The 20,790-nt window shown below is 44.5% G+C and overlaps 1 protein-coding gene and 1 pseudogene across 2 annotated transcripts in view; both read right to left on the bottom strand.

Annotated features, from left to right (window-relative positions):
- The window catches only part of LOC146854015 (mas-related G protein-coupled receptor member H-like), a 45,210-nt gene extending 25,251 nt beyond the window's left edge, over positions 1–19,959 (bottom strand). Inside the window, exon 1 of one of the 2 annotated variants that reach the window (XM_085651877.1) lies at positions 19,717–19,959. The gene's annotated coding sequence lies outside the window, so the exon portion shown is untranslated. Of the gene's footprint in view, positions 1–2,747; positions 2,834–19,716 lie in introns of those variants that run through there. The other variant, XM_085651878.1, reaches the window with a different exon arrangement.
- LOC146854016 (proto-oncogene Mas-like) lies at positions 7,142–8,138 on the bottom strand (annotated as a pseudogene).
- Positions 19,960–20,790: the final 831 nt, after the last annotated feature.

The raw sequence follows: 20,790 nt of genomic DNA, 5'->3' as shown, positions 1-20,790 counted from the left end.
CCAGGGTCAGGAAATCGGGTAAAATGTGCAGCGCTCAGCCTGTCTCCCAATTCCAGATAACAGCCAGGAGCAGGCAGCGCTTTTCCAGGGAAGGGGCAAGGCAGAGATGGCACAGGCAGGCCAGCACACTGAATCTCTTTGGCAGGACAGCAGATCCTTCACCTGCCAGGCAGGGCAGCAGGCCCAGTGGTGACACACTTTCATGGAGTCACAGCCCCAGTACTTATACTATGTCAGTCTTTGTCCTCCCCATGGCACAGGGCTCTGTGCCTAGCCCAAACCAGTTCTGGGGGGCACCTAATATTTTATTTACAGTGCACAAAACACCTGCTTTGTCAGTGTAGGCTCTGACCCCAGACAGACCAGAGGGGGACGGAGCCAGCATTATGTAGTTCAGGCACAGTCCTATTCAGGCCCAGGTGCTACTCCTTCCACTACTGCAATTGCCGATCATGCCCATTCAGCCTAGCGCTGACTCACCCAGTCCCCTTTGAGCCACTGCACCTCCCCACTCTCTGTCACTCCAGAGCCAGACATGCAATAGACAACAGGCAGGCACAAAGACACATAGCACAAAGAAATGACAACTTCTAAAAGTGACATTTCTAAAATAGTGATAATAAATCTGCTCACAGCACCAAGCAGCATTTATTACCACTATTCCAAACATACCAAACTTGATCATGCTAATCCTCTCAAATCAGGAATTACCACCGAAACACATATCAGAGAATCCCCAATGTATTCCTATGAGAGGGCAGCGTGACAGTAGTAAGAAACCAAAATGGTTGTTTGTCACTACCAGGACATGCCACATACTTAAGGCACCTGTTCTACCTTTTATTGAACAACAGGAAACAAGCTGTGCTTCTAGATGAGCATACATCCTCTCACTTTGTTATGCCATGTGGGGTGCCTCAGGGATCGGCACTCTCACCCACCCTATTTAATATATACGTTTCCCCATTGGCTAAACTCATTCGCTCCTTTGGGTTCAAGTCCATTTGTTACGCAGATGACACACAAATTATCGTCTCTTTAGCCACAAATCCAGAGACTGTGGCAGAGCGTTTCAAGCTCTGCATGAGTCAGATTATTTGCTGGATGCAGAATAATTGTTTAAAATTGAATACCGGGAAGACGGAAGTAGTTATGTTCGGAGGAGACACGTCACTCTGGGACTCAAATTGGTGGCCCGCGACAGCAGGGCCATGCCCCCAGCCCGTAAAGGAGGTAAAAAATGGTGGAATCCTGATTGATGACCATCTTTCACAATCAGATCAGGTAAATAGCATTACCTCTTCCTGTTTTTATACACTTAAAATTCTTAAGAAAATTCTTCCTTTTATTCCTATGTCCTTGAGGAAAATGGTTGTTACGGCATTGATTCTGTCAAAAACTGATTATTGTAATTCACTCTATATTGGAGCAAAAAAAAGTGTGATTAAAGAACTCCAGACCCTGCAGAATGCAGCGGCTACTATTGGATCTACCTAAATTTAGTTCCATTAGCCAAATTACTCGAGAACAACTACACTGGTTACCCATATCCACTAGGATCCAATTTAAATCAATGTGTGTGCTACATAAGAGTCTGCACGGGATGGGACCTATGCAGATGGGTCAATACTGTAAGCAATACACTCCACTGAGAAGTCTACGTTCTGCGTCAGCTTACCTGCTTGTGGTTCCAAGAGTAATGACGATGAAATGGGGTGGCAGAAGTTTCCGATACCTGGCCCCTAAGTTTTGGAACACTATGCCTTTGCATCTTAGAATGCAGTTTAGAAAGGGACTCAAGACTTGCCTATTTACATGTATCTCCTCGATGTCTTAATTTTTCTCTCCGTTTTAATTTAATGGCAGCAAGCGCTAAGATGCCACGGCAAATATGCGCTCTACAAAAACCCATTTTCATTTCATTTCATTCATTCATTTCATTTCATTTCATTTTATCTACATTGCACCCTGCCTATGGGGCTAGCTAGGGCCTACCTTAGTGGTGACTGATATGTAGTTAAAGGGAAGACACAGACGTGGCAACCACTTTACGTTCAACGTCACAGCGGCAGTAAACTGCATGTGCAGGCCTGCAATGGCAGAGGCCTGAGACAGGTTTGAAAGGCTACTTTGGTGGGTGGCGCAAGCAGCACTGCAAGCCTACCAGTAGCACTTAATCTACTGGCCCTGGGTACCTGAGATATCACTTTACAAGGGACTGATAGGTAAATTAAATACGCCAAATAGGTGTAGACCAATCTTACCACGCTTTACCACAGAGAGCACCTGCACTTTACACTGGATAGCAGTGATAAAGTCCCAGAGTCCAAAAACCACCAACGCCAGGTCAGACAAAAAAGGAGTAAGGCTAAAAGTTCAGGGATAACCCTGCAAAATGGACCAAGTCCAACACTGACCTAGAGAGAGAAATGCAAAACCACAGTGACAGAAACTGAAGCTGACAAGACTGACTAAACAGGCATGTGCACCTTAACTCAAATCCTTCCTTGCCCATTGGAAACGTGACGTCTCTATTTCTGTCTTCTATACACACTCACACGGTGCGCGTAAACACACACTCAGAAATACACAGGTACACAGAAACACACCTGCAGAGAAACACACAGAGACAAAAAAAACACACAGAGACAAAAAAAACACACATGCTCTCAGAATAGACTCATATTGCCAGCCAAAATAACAGATAATAGACAATAGCATTGCTGCCACCCAAAATCATGCAGTACCTTTCTCGCTTGTACTCTGACCAGTACCCTGGCTTCCTCTCAATGTAGTTTCTGTGCCTCCTTCTTCCACTGCTTCTCCAGGCTGAGTTGTGGCCTCCACTACATCTGGACCCACAGGGAGGATGGAAGACAATGATGCGAGAGCAGCTCCCGACTGAGCCACAGGGAAGTTACTTCTGAGCCCGGGATCTTCACAGGCTGTTTCTGAAGAAGCTGATGTAATGTTTAAATATCTAGATTTATCCTCTGACATCAGCGACCAGGCAATAGGAGGAAAAGCACAGAGGTAATTGTCACCTACTATGTCTTGGATTGAAACCCCACGCCCGACACACTTCTCTATTATTCAATGCAGTTATTAGCTTCGGTGATTCCCTGCTTTCATTGTCCAATCTCTACTGACATTTTTCTTGGTTGTCTCATAGGGGTGTCGGCTGTGGTTAAACCAGCCATACCTGCCCATTGTGTCTGTCATACTGAAAGTTTGGCTACAGTACTGAGCAGAAAGCCCAAAGGAAAATGCTGTAAATGTCTGAATATATTTTCAAACGAATTAATCACTCCAGGAAGTATAAAGGCAGCTATCCAACTCTTATAAGTTTTGGTAGATTTCGTTTTTTCCATAATACCAGTAGGACTTCTGGTGCCTGAATGCAAAGAAAAAACCCGAACTGAATAAGGTACTCACACTGGCCTGGGACATATTGCAATCCATCTCTGTGTAAAAATATGAATGTTTGAGAAGAAGGCAAAATGCAAAATTTGCACTTAGGCCCAGATTTATCAAGGGATTGCATTGCCTTTGAGTGATATAGGGTATTGCTCGGGCCATGCAAACCCTAAGTCAGATTTACCAAGCAACGGAGTAACACAAGGCACCACACGTTGCTGCGTTGAGTTACTTTGCCCTGGGAAGGCGTTCCATGGGTGAGGTGTGGGCCTTCCCACGCATCCACCTATGGATTTTGGCACATTCTCAGATTTACCAAGACAGGTAAGCCTGGGAATGCATCACAAAGCTACGCCTTGCCTTCCCAGGGGAGGCACAAAAAGGAGAAATATTTATATTTCTCCTTGTTTCCTCTTTTCATTACATTCTACAGCACACTACAAAAGAAGAAAAAGCCTCTGAGGATCGTTGTTGTGCAGGAAAGTGCCCCTTCCTGCACAAAAATAATCTTGCTTGCAACGCAGGTACCCTTGTACTACAGAGCAATGATGCCTGCGTTGATGCAAGACAGCACATTGTGCCCCAGCGCAAGAAGATCACAGAAATGCGCTATATAATGTTAAATATGGTGCATCCAGGTCCTCTACCTTACACACAGCGTAGAAGGTGTTTTGCTGTGTTGTGTTGGATGAAAGTATGGTAAATCCGGCTCTTAATTATATTTACTTCAACCAAGCTAAGGAGCACATGCATACTACAAAAAGCTGCTGGACAGGACAGAACTAGGGTGGAGAATGTAAAGGAATGATTCAATGAGTTAGCATTTCATACGGTGTGAAATGCATCGGTTGCCACCTACACTGGAGGCACCAAATGGTCATAAGGATGTGCAGTAGAGAGCCACAGTCCGTACAATCTGAGGACTCTCTTCTCTCATTGTTGGAGAGCTCCCAGTGTTAGCCCTTGGGTTACACGGATGGACTGTGTGACAGGCACTTGCAAGACATCTTGAGTAGGAGTGAACTACCACTGGGCAGAGCCTCACCCTTGCCTGCACATCAGCTTCAAAGGTTCAGTCAGTACATTTGTTCAGTGGTAGATCTGTATGCCTGACAGGATTAGAATGTTGATCCCCAACTCTACCAGATGCAGTGTAGGACCCTTCAAGGGTGAAGCTACTCGCAGATTTCCAGGGCCATTATGCTGAAGAAAACCAAACGCGAACCTCTGTCTTGTGTTACAATCACTGTGTCCTTGCAAAGGAAGCCATTCATAACTCACGGGGGTACTCAAGCATGTATCAATACTATGCATGTTCTACAACCACCACAATATAACTTTTATTTATTAGTGTATAACTAAGAATGAATTAGGTCCCAACGATTGTTCATGCACATCCACAAAGCATGTTAGCACAACAGAGTAATAAAACATACACTAAAATGTAATAAAATAAAATACACAAATGGGAGTTTTGAAATTGACAGATATGACAGATATTTTTGAAGGCACATAGACTTTGGTCCAAATAGCCACAAAGCAGATTCGAAAGACTGAAGCAATCTGGCAGATCTTGTGGATTAGAGGGGTTGGTAGGCTGCAACTCACAAGATTGGAAGAAGCTATTGTGAGACGAAGTGTAAATGCAATTTCCTCAGTTTATTCAAATCAACATGTAGATGGTTGAGATGATTATTAGAAGTCTAAGCATGGAATATAAGAGCAGCATCAATTGTTTCAGAAGTGGTTGAGCGTGTAGAGTTAGTACATTTTCTTGGATAACAGGGAGGATGAAGTTGTGTCAAATGTTCCATGCACAACAGTTGAAACACCCCCTTGATGCAAGGTAATGCAAGGCACCACATTGTTCAGCTTCACATCACTTTTTGTTATATCCAACAGAATTCACAATTTGCGTTGGATTGTAAATATCACAACTACATTTTTTTTTCAGTGGGTTTGCATTGAATAAGTAATACAAACATGATGCAAAGGGTTTGTAAATCTGAATGAGAGTTACTAATCCGTGTTCAGGTTCAAATACCATGATTTTAGAGTGCAAGTGCACAAAAGTGATTTACAAAATGTGCATTTCCCAAGAAAACAATTTAACAACGTGGCAAAATGCTCCGGGCTACAAAATCGCGTATTTCAGTGTGAACACCTCCGCCAAAATAGGTGCACTTGCAAGTTTTGGGATAAACACATATACATAGTAGGTACATTTGTAGCTTCAAGTCAGTTGTTGATGTACACCTGTTAAATATAGGATTATGTCAATTTTCTGGGTAGGTGCTGGGGAGGAAACAAATGCAAAATTTGTATGGATGTAGGGGATATGGTGTCTTCATGGGTAAGAACAGTTTGTCATTACTGTAGCATTTTTTCACATGTACACTTGAGAAAACATACATGCCTTTAAGAGGTCACATTTTGGAGAAAACATTAGGCATTGGACTACTGTAGATGAAGCAAGTTTGACTATGCTACTTTCCCATATGCTATGAACCTGGTACACAATCTAATGAGTGTATACACAATGTGAAATTAAATTAAGGGTTTATTTCTGAAGCTAAGGATCTTTTTTTTAACAACGTTATTGGCTTTTAGTATAACATATGCAAACATTAACAGGAATAGTCTGAAGCTAAGGATCTTACACCGTATTATGCATACGGCTTGCTCATAGTAAATTTAGAAGAAGCAAATGCATTCAAAATAATATCCAAAAGCGATAAAGACCATGATCCAGATTTCAAGTCAGGTACTGCTGAGCTACCTTGGGGTGACAGCAAGAAAACAACCCTCACCCCAGTTTTTCTTTGACATACCATATGTTATGTTCAAACGATGGCTTATAGAACCTTAGAAAGCTTTTGAGCTGGGTGTGAGAGAGAGATGCCAATGTGACTTTTTGTAATCCAAATTTAATTCTTTCGTAGGCAAAGTCCAGGGAAAATATATATTTTTCAAGTTATTGGCCAAGAATGTCATCCCTGCAATGCAGGAACTCTTTTGCTATTGTGCAAGGGTGTCTGTGTTGGCACTAGGTAATCAGCTCCTTCAGACAAGTAAAGCAACTATTTGTCAGGAGCCATATTTTCTTTACATTCATCTATATCGGGGTTCTACCAAGCAAGGGTAAGGTTCGGATGGTGTTAGTCATTCTTTTGCATCTCCTCACATGCATACAGTATATTTTCAATGTGCTAAGCATTATGCTCCCCTCTTAGCTTCCTGAGGTCATATAATACACTGAGGTATTTCCCCAGAAAACCAATTGAAATTTCCAGCCTCCATGGCATACAGAGAGGATTGACCTCATGATGAGCCCTTGAAGATAATTGTGTATCATTTTAGCAGTGAGATCACAGAACTTCTTGTCTGGTACTTAAAGTGTGCATTTCCACTCATCAGTCTTTAAGAAATAAATGGAGAGCCGAGGCTAACTGATGTTGGGCTCTGTGGTGTCTCCCTCTTCATTGTGTTTTGTCACTCCTTCCTCTTTGTCTTCCTCTTCTCCAAACATAACGTAATATGTTGGGCTCTGTGGTGTCTCCCTCTTCATGGTGTTTTGTCACGCCTTCCTCTTTGTCTTCCTCTTCTCCAAACATAACCTAACATGTGTATTTGTAGAGCACATGTTCACCATCTTGGCACTGAATAACAGATGTCTATTGTTACCCAACGGTACTCAATTTATAGACCTCAGATGGATGAAAGGCTACATGGACCCACTGGCATTTGAAGTTGTGACCATGAGGTCAAACACAGGCCCCTGCAGTAGATGCATTAGCCTACTGAGGCACCGGACCCAGTCAAAGACCTTCTTCAGGGCTTTCCCTAGGAAGTTCCGGACACCTTGCATTTTTTGCATGCTCACCACAAACTGCTGTTGATTGAGATACACATGGAAACCGCAATTGAAAAAGCAGCAGAAGAGAAACCTGATGGAAGGCCCTTCAGGTAAAGTAGCAACCACAATACTCTGGCAAGTGCTACTGAAATGATAAAGACAATCACTGTTGCCACAATGACAATGACTTTTGTGGATGGTTTTTCTTTGAGGATTTTTTAACCATGATTATCATAACCAGGCTGGATATAACCATAGTGGGTATCATCAGCAAGAAAACCAACACTGATAAAAATGTGTGCATTGTGGTACACCGCATCCCCACTGTACCTCTGGGGGACAACCTACTTTAACCACCAAAGTCACAAGAATTGAAAGACCCCCAACTTATGACACACACAAGCAAGTGTACCCATTGGCCGTTTGTAACGATACCAGATTGGGTGATAAATGGTCAAACACCTCTCCACTTTAATGGCAGTCAGTAGAAACGTATCAGCATAGTTTCCAAGGCCGAGTATGATTGATCTCCAGTGGAAACATCAATGGCTTTGGGTGCGCTACCAGTTCATGTTTTAAAAAACGAAGGATTGTGTGCACAGCACCACAGAGATGATGATGAGATAGATTAAGTCAGCGACAGCAAGGTTGATGATGTATATGGTCTACTTAGTCCTTTTGAGTTGAAAACATAGATACAAGAAGACCAAACTGTTTCCAATAATTCCAAAGAAGCAGCTAAAAAAATGAAACCAACTGCAATGATGAAACTGGTAGCAGATTATATTACTGGATTGTCTACCTCCATCTCATTAAAAGCTAGAGCATTGGTGATGTTATGGGGAATGTTTCCCGTATCTGCCATGGTTGCATCTTCAAGTGCCCTATTGGGAAAGAAGATACAACTCTTTTTTGGTTACATGAATATTCATTTTAATAACAAACTCAGACAAATAAGTCATGCACAAATTTTAGGAATATGGTGAAATGCAAAAAAATATAAATTCATGTGGACTGATCTGGAATTGAACCTCTGATAGTTCTGACTCAAACAAAATGAGTTGTGAATTTGTAGCTAAGGGCTTCCCAGGCACAGTGGCTAACAGCAGATTGTAATTGCCATTTGTACATGGCATCTTTTCCATTGGGAATGAAAGAGTTGGGAACTCTAAAGGAAGAACTTCTTGACCGACACTTCAAGCAAACTTTGGCAAAGCCAATGGGGTTTGTTCAACTACTGTTTGCTGTCACAATTGTATTTCCCAATGCTTGTAGAAGAGAGGCACTAGCACTGATGAAGCCAATAGCAGTTGGGGGTCATTTTATTTTAGCTGTTTTATGTAACAAAACTTGGCCCCAGTGCATTAGAGTATTTTACATGAGCACCAGATTACACTACATAACATCGGATTACTTTTTTTAAGACACGGGGAGATCAATTGATTTTCTCCGAATCACAGGATGTTTAACCAATGGCGGGACTCGAAACAACTTCCCAAGTTCCAATGTTGGGAGCTCAGACCATTAGGCCACATCTTCTGCACACATCTTGAAATGCTATTTTGTAAACATATAGGATGACTGTCACATTGCATCTAGATTAAATGTAACACCATTTTGAAATGGTTCAACAATTAGTATGAAAAACAATATTGTTATATTTTTGCAAATTGTCTGTCATGATGCATATCATGGTAGTCATCATGAAAGTATAAAAATATAACATTTCAAGGTGGCCACCTGCCATAGTTGGGTTTGCCAGCGTTCGCAAAATTACACCACAAGCATTAGTAAAGGCAATAGTGATGGACGCTCATCAGGCAAAGTGTTGTGCCTATCTTGAAAGAATAGAAAATGCCGTTCCAAGATGTACATCCACTGCAAATGGATTTGCCAATGTTTGCAATGATTGTAGAATTGTACCGTAAGTACTGGCAAAGATAATAGTGGCAGGGGGGCTCTCTTGTATACTTCCAAGATGGCCACCACTTTGCATTATGACACAATGCACCGGACATTTTGGAAGAATAATAACCATTCAAGATAGATTCTAGCTGCTTATTGCCTTTGTGAATGGTTGCGATGGAGTACTTCAAGCACTGCTTATAATGGCAGCAGCAGCCAACATTTCGGGGAGAAGGAGGGAGAGCGAGAGAGAGAGAGAGAGGGCAAGAGAGGGAGAGAGAAAGATCGAGAGAGATCAAAAAGCAGCATTGCTAGGTAAGGAGAGAGGGATAAAGAGTGTGATAGGAGCCAGTGGGCAGCAAAGGAAATACAGAAGTGAGGATAACTGGGGATGATGGGAAGATAGAAAAAGGGTAGGAGAGAAAAAGTGGGATAATAGGAGACACACGGAGAAAGATAGAAAAGGAGAGAAAGAGACAAAAGAGTAGGACATGCACTCCCATCAAGCGCTAAAACTCAAATGCAGAGTAAATAGTTCCCTGATATCAGCAGTTGAAGGATCTAGTCAACCAATGAAAATACAGGATGGACTTTAAATGTTCGAGGGGTGAGACAAAGAAAGGGATAGGGAGGTAAGCCATTGATTTAAGAGCAAGGCATTGAAATGGGCAACCAAGTCATCCAATCATAAGCAAGAGTTTGGCCCAGAGCCCACTCCAAATATGTGTTAAAGTATTGGTTACAATGCTGTCTTTGACAGATAGTTAACGCTGTCTGACTCCGGACCCCAAAAAACGAGGTAACAAACCAATGTCAGAGTAAATGCTTGACCTTGGCTTGGATACTAACCTAGGAAAGGAGTCAGAGAAGTCTGGGTTACAATGTTTATCCTAATTTTAAATGTAGTATTTGGCTTTGTGTATTATAAAGGAGTTTTCGTTTCATTAAAAGTAAAGCAGTGATTGGAACTTCATTTATCAAGGGATACTTGGCTGTTTCACTGACTTATACACATGGACGTCCTTTAGGGTTGCAGTTGCAACCCCATAGATTACACCTTGTGAACCCTGACACGACGATTACGACCACTGGCCTCAGAGATGGCATAATCAGTGCCAGGAACACAGGAACAGCTCTTCGTTATGAACATCACTTGGGGCTCTACTTTCCCTGCGTTCATTCAATTTTGTATTACACTAATAGAGGTTAACATGATATTATTAACTGGTTGTGCAATAAATGACTTACCTCCTTGAGTGCTCATGACGGCTCCCGGCAGTCATGAGTCACGGTGGGCATGTGCTAATGACGGCCGGGAGCCGTCCGAACGTTGCCGCTCCGCCCACGCGGTATTAATTCCCTGCCTGTGTGAGAGAATTAATCAGTGGGCGGAGTTCGGACGGCTCCCGGCCCTCATGAGCACACGCCCACCGTGATTTATGACGGCCGGGGGCTGTCCTGAGTACAGGAGCGCCACGCCCAAAGCCGCCCCCTCTCGCACCGCGGCGGAATTTGACCCGCGGCGAAGGGGTTAATGGCTGGTATTGCTTACAAAGGGCCACATCCCAACCAGCAAGAACCTCATTGCCTGTTCAAGAAAAGGACTGTCCTCAGCCACTTCCTCAGAGCTCTGTGTTAAAGATAGTCGCCATGGTATGTTAGTGCAGCCACCTTTTTATGCCTAATTAGAGAGGTGGCAGTCTTCAAAGGTTTCTCCTCTAGTACTTAACGTTGTCATATTATCTACAGGCACCTGATTGTTGCCTTGTAACAACTAAGCTCCATGCCTGATTGTTTAATGCTGATGCCTGCACCTCTGCACACACGTGCATGCTGTGCTGTTGCTGTTTATCTTGCCATGCAGCCTGTTGTTTAACTTCACTTTTGCAATCAGAGTTTGAGTCTGAATGGCTTTAAATGGCACGCCCAGATTATTTCTCTGTTGTGTCTCTGTGTTCACCCCTTTCAATGACTTAACATCAATCACCACATGGAGTACCACAAGGTTCCACACCTGCTGCAACACTCTTAAGGAAAGAAATTAGATAACTAGGCAAAAAATGCTGATACTTAGATAGATTTATAAATCAATTATGGACAAGATGTTATTAACTTAAAAAAGCTTTGGCAAAGCCAATCGGTCTGGCCATTAAGAGGTCAAAATGCTTCTCCATTGATTGGTGAGTATATGTGTTGGCTGTGTGGATGTACAATGGTGTGCGTGTGAAAATAAGCGAGTGAGTGAGGAATTACTGAGTGCATTAATGGAAGTTAATGGAAGTGTACAAATGGATGGAAAGGTGAGAGTGTAATTGTCTGAATACATCAAAAGGATGTGGGATTATTCTTAGATACCAACAGAGGTCTGTTGATTGAGATAGTAGAAGTCAGCAGGCTAGAAAACGATAATAAAATGACCAACAAACTGTTAATAGAGTTCCCAGAATTGAAAATAAAGAAACAGGCAGTGAACCAAAAATCTCTGCACCTCTCCTATGTTCCTAAAAAATCATCACTTAAGAGAATCTATATCTTTCCATGTGCACTCTCTAAATGCACCTGCTGCCAATATGCAACCCTAGCAACAAGGACAATACATTTATAAAGACTAGAGGTGCAACACAATCAATAACATTAACAATAAGGTGGGTAAGGGGTTCTGTTGGCAGTAAATGATGCCATCTGGGTAGAATTGGAAACAATTTAAATGCTTGGCTTAATTGAAGAGGTGGAGACTGAATACTTGAGCAGTGAGTGCATGGATGAATGAAAGGCTGTATGAAAGGGTGAGTGGGTGATTAATCAGAAGCATCACTGTGTTTGACCATATTGTGTATTTCTATCCCAGTTACTCTACGTGTGAACCAAGAAGCACACAGAACAGTCAATAGAATTGTTATAACACAACGCCCAACAGTGAACAGACGTGTGAAAGCACAATGGGGAAGATTTACTAAAATATAAGGCAACACCAGAGCCATATTTATAAAATAAGGCCTGCTCCTGTTTTTTTCACCTGTGCTGGCTTGCATAAAGGCTACCTATCACACACCTTTGCACCATTGTGCAGAGGTGAATGTGTGGTGTGGACCACCATAGGTTTGTACTGGAAGCATACACTTAGGGGCATATTCACAAGGACTTATCCGTGATTTATCTCCACCATAGTGCATTAAAAGTGGAGACAGACGTAACACCCCATTCACAAGTGGGTGCCAACTGCAGACTTTGCCGCTATTCCCGCGATAACTGCCCCAAAATTGGGCACCACCAACTAACCTTAATGAGATGCAGAGTATGCGTTCCCGTGCAAAAACACACGAAAAAACCACAACACCACTTTCACAACAAACTGCCAGATCTGCGAAGCTAATCAAAAACAGGCGATAGCAGGTGTAAAGAGGGACGACTAGCTGCAGTAGGCAACGGAGCTCCGCACACAGCCACACCCGAAGAACAAACGCCGCCATGGAGCTACTCATCATGCAACTCAGAGCCCCAACAGGGCCACAACACTCACCGCCACCACCCCCAGGACTGCCACCACCCCTGGGACCCGGACCTCCTCCCCCCGGACCACCACAGAGGCAGCGCAGAGTAAGACAGCGGACCTACTGAAAATGGACAACTCTCACAGACCTAACGCACGAGGAAGTCATTCCCCACTACAGGCTCAAAAGGGCAACCATCCTCCGCATCATGACCCACATCACCCACAGGCTGACGGTCCCAACACAGCGGAGAACCAACATCTCTCTACAGACAAAGCTGCTGGCTGTGCTGCGCCTGTTGGCCTCTGGTACCTTCCAACCAACAACTGCCAGAGTCAGAGGGGTCTCACAGCCAGCCCTATCAAAGTTCATCACACCTGTCCTGGATGCCATCCTCAGCTTCATACCCCAGTACCTTCACTTCCCCCAACACTGTGCAGGAACAGCTGGAGACAAAGCAAGGCTTCTACGCCATAGCCAGATTCCTGGCCGTGTTGGGGGCAATCGACTGCACACATGTCCCACTTGTGCCCCCTGCGGATACTGCACACCACTACCGCAATAGAAAGCATCAGCATTCCATCAATGTGCAGGCAATAGTGGACCACCGGGGACTCTTCACCAATGTCGTTGCCAACTACCCAGGCAGTGTGCATGATTGCTTCATCTTCCGACAGTCCATCATCAACCAGGGCTTCCAGGAGGGCACATATGGAACGGGACTGCTTGTTGGTAAGTGCCAAATCAACACATCACACACCCCAAAGCCACCAACACACAATGCACAACTGTGTGAATGCACATGTGACCAAACCACATACAACATGTCAAACTACACGACCACCTACCAGACACGAAAACACCACTCCATTGTCATCCTGGGCTACCCCTGTGCCCAATACAGACATTTCATGGCCCCACAGCCACACAACAGCTAAATGTGTGGAGATGCGGAATGCAGCCATGTGCGAGGATGCAAGTGACCCGTGAGTGGGAATGTACACAACGAGAAGTGAGGCATGGATGTGCAGGACAGATATGGCTATGCAAACCACTGATATTTCCATGCAGACCACAACTGCTGGTGACTGGAGAGTAGTGAGCAGTGGACGCAACCATGTCACCCCAGGCCGTGGGAGAGATAGTGGAAGTGTTGCACGCTGCGTCCCCCCGGAGTTCGTGAGCGTAGTGGGTTGGCCCCAAGTACGCTAGGGCTGCGCAGGGGTATGTTGAAAAACCCTGTTGCGCAGAGCGTGGTTCACTCACGGGAAGGCCAACGTTACTGACAGTGTGGCGCCACGCAGCCTGCCACAAGGCTGACGCCATGAGCAGTGGGGCCTGTGAACGTGTGCGCCTGCTGCACCCCAGGACGTTGATGCACAGACCAGGCCTGCCCACCCCAGCGCACCAGGGCCGCACTGCTTACCTGCCAACACCATCATGTGTCAAAGAGGGCCCAACACATGCTGGTGCAAGCTCCAAGCCCCAGTCCTGTGACCTCTTCAGCCTCTGTAGACCATCGCTGACCCCCCCCAATGCTGGTCCACATCACTCCTTATTATTATGCTCCACCGGCGTCCTCTTTGGCCCAGTAGGTCCCACATGTGGAACAGTGTCCTGAGTCCTGAATGTCAGTGACCCCAAGTCCGTGGCAGTGGCCACAGCACCAGACTCCCTTCAATCAGTGAGGCATAATTCCATATCGCAGGCCTGCGACACGTAGTGCCACTAACCCTGTGCTCCATGAGTGACCGTCATCCTCCGGCGGAACATCGTTGGTGTCTGAGCCTATGGCCTGAGGGTTGTCATCAGCAGCGGGCAGGTACGGACCTGGTGTCTGGCCTGTGTCTGTGGCATTCATATCTGCAGTGTTGCCGGACACAGCTGGCATGTGCCCTCTGCATCATGCCCTGGGGGCAGGCCTCCCATTCTCCCCCGTGAAACTTCATGAAAGGCACCTATGACACATGCGAGGCCCTGCTCTGCCTTCCTGACCCTACCACAGTCTCCCGCAGCTCAGCGTCCCGTGGCGGTGGGCCCGTGTCGGCCGCTGTGCATCTGGTGCCACTGGCCCTGCGTGACTCGAGTCAGTCCCCCTTGTTGTACTGACATTGCATTTCTCAGTGCCTGATGACTGTTGGAGTTGTTTCCAGCACCAGCTATTTACTGAGGGCTGGCTTACACTCACCCCACACACAGCCAGCACAGACATCACTGTATTAGTGGGCCTGCCATCACATACTGCCGAACCAAGTATTGACTCTTTTCTCCCTGCACTGTCACAGGTGATCAAGGATATGCACTCTGCCCTTGGATGATAACACCCCTCCGAGATCCGGACACACCCATCCAGATGCAGTACAATGCGGCCCACATACGCACCAGGGGCATAATTGAACGCACATTTGGCGTGTTGAAGTCATGTTTCAGGTGCCTGGACGGCACAGGTGGAAAGCTCCTGTACAGCCCAGACATCGTGTGCAAGATGATCATTTCATATTGTGTGTTGCACAACATCTGTGTTCGCACCAATGCCCCATGGATCCCAGTTTCAGAGGTACTGGACAATGATGGTGGTGATGGGGCAGGTGGCCCACAACCCACTGCAGCTGGGGCAGGAATGGCCCATAGGAACTTCATCATTGACACTTACTTCTCATGAGCACGTCACATTGTGGTCGTCCATGGCAATCATGGGACAATAGAAGATGCCCAATTGCACTGCATGTGTGATTGAAACATATTTGCAGGTTACAGGTTGTACTTGTACATTGTCATGTTACATTTTTCTGCGGTTTCAGATGTGATTTGCCATGTTGTGCACATTTGCGGAACCAGTTGTGTCCGGTGTTCTGTTGTGGAGGGGCTGCTGTTTATACCGGGATGTTGTCAATGTCGAGGTGCACTTATGCTTATGTGCGTATGCTGCATGGTGGGCGAGTTGCTCCTTCGGCTCTGATTTGTCTGCCATTGCTCTCTTTCATGCGGTGTGCCTGTCGGTTCTGTTCTTCCACGGTGCTTGTATGTTGTGGTGTACATGTTGTCCTCTGCAGTCGGTCAGGGTGCATCCGTGGTACTCCGCTGTTGATGTATTTTTTTCTGTGGCATTTTCCGTATGCTGTTCTTGTGCTTTTTCACGCATTACGCGTGAGTATTGCTGCCCTTGCGCTGGTTGTCACTGTTTTCTTATCGTGCTTTGGCCCATCACAAGTTTTTTGGGTGTTGTGGTTTGTGTTTTTATCTCCATTGAGGTGGTTGTATCGCGGACATTGTCCGTGGTTTCGGCAGACTATCGCATCGTACTGCCTTGTTGTGAATTCCACGTCGACACTGGGTTATTTACCCACGACGATGTGTAAAGTTGTGTTAACATTTTTTGGTGATGTTTAGCACACGTTCTTGTGAATATACCCCTTAGAGTACAAAACTATACCAACACAATTTCTAAAGCATTTCACTTATTACATGTGTGTTGTGAAGTGCAGTACACATGCACTCCGTGGACTGTTTGGAGAAATAAATATATTTCACCAAATTTGGGCTTAGGTTCTTTTTTACTCAAAGCATGGTCTGAGACTTTTTGTAGATTTTCATCAAAAAACATAGGCACTTCCTCTGGAATGCCCAAGTACCTTCCATGTAACACTCCATTGCTGCAAAGTAGTATAAAGCCACACAAAGCACTAACAAAGGGTACTTATACAGACCAAAGAAATGTTCAGCACTGTTAAATAAAAAACATTTCAAGATTTTTGCACTGCTTGCCGTGGATTTCTGGAGGCACACATTCTTGATATAGCTGACCAAATGTACCTAGCTGAGTAGAAGTATATTATCACACTGCCAGCAGCACATATAAATACCTATGAACGTATCTGCGTCTCTAAGCCAATGATCCATGAACATCCTCTCTCTAATGCCAAAAGTTACAAGGTAACAAATGTCAATAACAAATTGCACAGAAGAGGAAATTGGAATTCAGCATTATCAAACTGTATGTTCTAAGGTTTTATAGTGCTGCTTTTTGGTAGAATGATGAATGCTCAAAGCATAGAATCCTCAAATAACTTCAACCATTTCTTTAAGATGCCAAGTAAGTCAGAACTGTTCTCAAACCTGGCGACACCCTGTAAGAATAGGCAGCCTTGCAGCATCAATTCTCTATAAATATTCGATTGCTGCCCAATTGTTGCAGATGATGTACCAAAGGAGGTGAATAGTCAAAGAAATCACATGGGCTGAACGACTTCATTGATATGTAGTTTATTAAACAAAATAATGCAACTGTGCAACTGTACTGACAGGAAATATCCACAGACATATTTGTGACAACCTTTAAACTGTTAGGGGCTTGCCAACTCCCCAAATTACCGAATGAATTGTTAGTTTAAATACAGTCACAGCGTTTTAGAAAATGATCCCCAGCCATTCCTCCGCGCTTGTAATAAAACAGAATTGACTATTCAGTGGTCCAAGGATCATTTCTGTTCTTTTGGACATGTTTCAAAACTGGAGACAGTACGAGGACTTCTTGTTTGATTGTAATGCTATTAAAAGCAGAGGGTCCTATTTATCAAGGGTTTGCTTTGCATTTGCCTGCACGAGGCACACCCTAAAATGCAATTTATCAAGCCATGCAAAGCCACTTTGCGTAGCTTGATAAATACGTTGCTTTGCCCTAGGAAGGCATTCCAACGGTGTTGCATGAGTATTCCCACTCAACTCTCATGTATTTTGTCTCACTCCCAAATTTACTGCTTGTGGTAGAAGTGGAAAAGCTCCAATAAGATCCTCCTTCTCAGGGGAGGCTTAGCAAGGAGAAATATTGATATTTCTCCTTGTTTCTTCCAGTTTATATGTGCGCTGCATTCTGTACCACACATACAAACAGGAATATGCAGCTCAGGATTGTTTTTGTGCAGGAAGGTGCCCCTTTCTGCACAAAAACAATCCTGCATGCAATGCAGGCATCCTTGCCCCATGGTGCAAGGGTGCCTGCATTGGCCTCTAGGTAGCCCATTGTGCGCCAGTGCTGGGAAAGGACAGGAATGCGCCATACTGTAATTAATAAGGCACATTCCTGCCCTTTCCGTGTAATGCAGCACAGCAAGGGGACTTGCTATGCTGCTTTACATTTACATAAGTAGGCCCCACAATTTCTGATAGCAACATAAGTTTGCGCTATTACAAGTCGTAGAGGGCGTCTTACTATTATTTACATGGGCTTTCCTTGACAATTGTTGAAGAGAGTGATGTTGTTGTAATGGAAGACAACATAGCTAAAAAAGTGGCCCATGTTTGCAAATCAGAGCAATTTTGAACTTGTAAAGATACAGGTTCCTATTCACAAAGGGTCCCGCCCTCATGTGGGAGGCCACGCAATCGTGGCAGGGGGTGAGAGGGGGTCGCACTCGTGGCAGGGGCCCTGCAATGTGCAACTGCAGTACGCAGGTCTCCTCATGACTGTGGGGCCTCCGCCATAAGTGGTCCATGCGGTTTAAGTGTTTTGCAAGGTATGGATGATTGAATTGATTTGAGATTGTTGCAGGTAATATTTGTTTTACTATCAGGGAAATCAACAGTAAAAACTGACCCACCAGACCATAAAACAGAAGTATGCAAACATAGTATGCGTAAAGCACAACCATATTTAAAAAAACTATTGGTGCAAGGATATTAAATTTAGTGAAGGGCATTTATTAATATTTAAGAAAAAATTAATTCAAAGCAACTTTAGGATCTTATAAGAGAGCGACACACACACTACTATTGTGCCACAGCCATACCCTTCAGATGATAAGACGGAGAGCAAGTTAAGAATAGGCAAACCCTGGCTGCCTGTGAGTGTTTTCTGATAGCCATTTGTGCCCAATAGAGGTGTGTGGGGGGGGGGTGCAAGGCCTGCATAAACAGAAAATAAATGTTACAACAGTGTTTAATATTGTTAAAAATAAGGAATTAAAATAAGAGAACACACTGTCCCACAACCTCTGGCATTTTAAGGAGCTTCTTTTATGGCGGATGCCCACATGTGTATGAGCGAAATGCCACCACTCACACTGAGGAGTGTAGTGTAGTTCCTATTTCCCTTAAAGGCTCTGCCCCAAGTCCTCAGGACTTTTCTTGCTAAGGTCGAAGAAACAAAAACAGCTCTTTTTGAAAACATTCATGTATTTAAATTGAGATTCATCTTAGTTCAGGACCACAAAGGGACAGGTTCTCAGTTACAATAATGGGAAAGCAACCCGGAACAAACCCGGTGTACCCGTGTTTCACAAAGACATTCCGTAACATAAAAGAAAACAACCTCCTAAATTTCTCCTAAAGTGCATAGCACAAGCCCTCTTTAGTAACAGCTCTATATGCACACCTACAAAGATTGTGAGACACAACACCCGGCCCCAGGCACTCACTGGGTGTATGAGAGAGGACTGCAGGGCAGTGGAAGGGGAGAGGAATGTGAAATGGTAGGAGTACTAAGAGAGAAAACACAATATTTTGTAAAATAACCAATATTTTTGAGGACTTTCAAAACAGAGAGGGAGAGAGTGTGTGTGTATGTGCCAAAAATCCTGAATTTTCTGAAATCCGACAGACTCCTCCCCATACCCAACTGAAAGCACCTGCATCTAACTGTTTATCAGAAAATACATTTATTAGGGGGCTGTAACACCCCAAATTCCCCCCCCCCCGAAACTATGCCTCGGGGTGTATATACACATATGAAAAGATAATACTGAGCCGGAGAGAGAAATGCAAAACTCCCTAACACAAACTGAAGCAGACAAGATTGACTACTCACACATTAACACAAATCCTTCCTTTCCCATTGGAATATGGGAGGTCTCTATCTCTGTGTCTCTTATACACAGTCACACAGGCATGCTCATGCATACACACATACACACACAAAGAAATGCACACGCACACACATACAGAAAAACACACAGAGACAAAAAACACGGACACTCACAGAATGTGCATAGATTGCCAGTCAAAATAAGAGATAATGGACAACAGCAGCTGCCACCCAAAACCGTGCAGTACCTTTCTCGCTTGTACTCTGACCAATACTCTGGCTTCCCCTCAATGACGTGTCATTGCCTCCTTCATCCACTGCTTCTCCAGGCTGGGTTGTGGCCTCCACTACATCTGGACCCCCAGGGAGTTGGAAGATAATGATGTGAGAGCAGCTCCTGCCTGAGCCACAGGGAAGGTACTTCTGAGCCCTGGATCTTCACAGGCTGCTCTGAAGAGGCTGCTCTCAAGTTTAAACATCTAGAGTCATCCTCTGACATCAGCGACCAGGCAAGAGATATAAAAGCACAGAGGTAATTTTTACCTACTATGCCTTAGCATTAATCCCCACGCCCAGAACATTTCCTAGATTACTCAATGGAGTAATTATCTTCGGTGATTCCCTGCTGTCATTGCTCAATCACTTCTGACATTGTTCTCGGTTCTTTCATAGGGGTGTCGGCTGTGGTTGAACCTGCCATACCTGCCCATTGTGTCTGTCATACTGAACGATTGGCTACACTACAGATCAGAAAGCCTGCAGAATAAGCTGTAAATCTCAGCATATATTTTCAATGGAATTACTCATTCCAGGAAATACAAAGGCAGCTATCCGACTCTTATAAGTTTTGGTACATTTCGTTTTTTCCCTATCATAAAAGTAGGACTCTTCGTGTCTGAATGCAAACAAAACTGAAGAAAGTACTCACACTGACCTGCGACATCCTGCATCTATCTCTCCATGAAAGTTGAATGCTGATTGTTTGAACAGATGTACTTAGGGCTAGATTTATCAAGGGACTGCATTACCTTTGTGTCATATAGGGTGGCACAAGGGCAAACGCAAATCCTAAGTCAGATTTTCGATGCAACGTAAGGCCACCCTGCACGGCCCTGCAGTACTTGGCAAATCTGGAGTAACAAAAGGCAGCACAAGTTGCTGCCTTACATCACTTTGCCCTGCGAAGGCGTTTCATGAGTGGAGCCTGGGTGTACTCATGCATCCACCCATGGATGTTGGCACATTCCCAGATTTACCAAGACAAGTAAGCCTGGGAATGTGTCAAAAAGCTAGGCCTTTCCCAGGGAAGCACAACAAGAAGA

Source organism: Triturus cristatus, chromosome 4_1 (assembly GCF_964204655.1).
Source record: "Triturus cristatus chromosome 4_1, aTriCri1.1, whole genome shotgun sequence".
In the NCBI taxonomy this organism is placed as follows: Eukaryota; Metazoa; Chordata; class Amphibia; order Caudata; family Salamandridae; genus Triturus; species Triturus cristatus.
The sequence above is the reverse complement of the archived record's forward strand: the minus strand, read 5'-3'. Positions and strand labels throughout refer to the sequence as shown.